General features: G+C 43.3%; 1 pseudogene; it reads left to right on the top strand.

Moving 5' to 3' along the window:
- Nucleotides 1–768: 768 nt before the first annotated feature.
- LOC102821614 overlaps nt 769–1,672 on the top strand; it is a 9,147-nt pseudogene continuing 8,243 nt past the window's right edge.

Below are 1,672 nucleotides of genomic sequence, written 5' to 3'. Positions count from 1 at the left end.
AGCTCTGTATAATTCTCTTTAGTCCTATCAATTCATGCTATGCTTCGAACTCCTGTAACTGTAGCCTCTGAGAATATGGTTTCTTATGTGCCTCTCTTAATGTCTCCACTGTACTGGCAGTGCTTAAGGTTCTGGGAACAAATCTCTCTGAGGAAAAAACTCTGGCCACCTGGCAAACATGGCTTTTCTTTATCAAACTATTCAGTTATGTTTGATATTAACTTAATACATGAGCCCTTGATACCCATGGACAAATATTAAAACAAAACTGCTCCTAAAGCCGAGGCTGTAAAAAGTTCCAAAAACAAGTTTCCCCCAAGGAATTAACTCAGAGTGGATTGGCGAATTCTGGGGTTTTGTCCGAAGAATAATAGTTGCCAGCCTTCCTGGATCGTCCCCAGGTGCAAACCACTAAGCTAGGCGTCTTGCTTCCCCTGTAAGTCTCGACCAGGCAGCTGACACAGCAGGACTCCTTTCAATCCTTTACACCTGTTCCCATTCGAGATTAGGTGCTATAGGTATGTTAATTAGCCTGGAGAAACCGAGTTGCTACCCTGGGATTCGAACCTGAAAAGTACTATATAAATTTGCTTGAATTTCTGGAAAATTAAGGATGTTAGATTATCAAGACAATTTGTGATGTATGTTTTAGAATTTGATTCCTGTAAATCATTGTGTCCTGTTTTGAATGATTAATCACATTTCACTTCTGTACCCAGTCTTAATAAACCCCGCCTTCCTTTGTGTAAAGCTCCTCCCCTAAATAAAATGGAGGCGCAGACCGAAGCCTGCATGCATTACAGCTGTCAAGTCATGCGTTTCGGCTTGCAGTATGGGCAGGCATTGCAGTTGGCAAGGTGTGCAAACGGCATGCATAGCCAAAATGTTTACAATGCAGAATCTGTCTGACACCAGTGTCTCATCCACTCTGGTTTCAGGGTGTCTTCTTGTCTCTCTTGCTGTGTCTTTGTGTGTACTTTTTCTCTATCTCTGTTGCCACCAGATCTCCCTCCTTCGTGAACCAAATTCTCGTGTTGAGGCCGGTTCTCGACACACAGTGGCAGTAGCAATGACTCATACTTCATGTCTCATAGTTGGAGAAGTATGAGAGAAATACATCATGTTTGGTAAAATGGAGAGTAGCAAAAAAGAGAAAGATACCCCCAAAAGCTGAATTGACACAGTGGCAGAAACAATGGACTTAAATGTAACAGTAACTGTGAGAATGGTGCAGGACCAGACAGAGTTTCCTTTTGTTGCGCATATTGTTGTTGTTAGGTGCCATCGAGTCAGTACCGAGTCATAGCGACCTTATGCACAGCAGAACGAAACACTGCCTAACACTGGGCCAACCTCACAATCATTGCCACACTTGAGCCCATTGATGCTGCCACTTGACTAATCCATCTTGCTGGGGGTTTTCCTCTTTTTCTCTGACCCTCCACACTACCAAACAGTATATCCTTCTCCAGTGACTGGTCCCTCCTGACAATATGTCCGAAGTATGAGAGAAGAAGTTTGGCCATCCTGGCCTCCAAGGAACACTCTGGCTGCACTTCTTCCAACACAGATCTGTTGTTGGTTCTTTTGGCAGCCCATGGCACTTTCAATATTCTACTCCAACATATAACTCAAAAGCAACAATTCTTCTATGGTCTTCCTTATTCACTGT

The sequence above is a fragment of the Chrysochloris asiatica genome, unplaced genomic scaffold (assembly GCF_000296735.1).
Source record: "Chrysochloris asiatica unplaced genomic scaffold, ChrAsi1.0 scaffold00013, whole genome shotgun sequence".
NCBI lineage: Eukaryota > Metazoa > Chordata > Mammalia > Afrosoricida > Chrysochloridae > Chrysochloris > Chrysochloris asiatica.
This window is presented reverse-complemented; position numbering and strand designations above follow the sequence as displayed.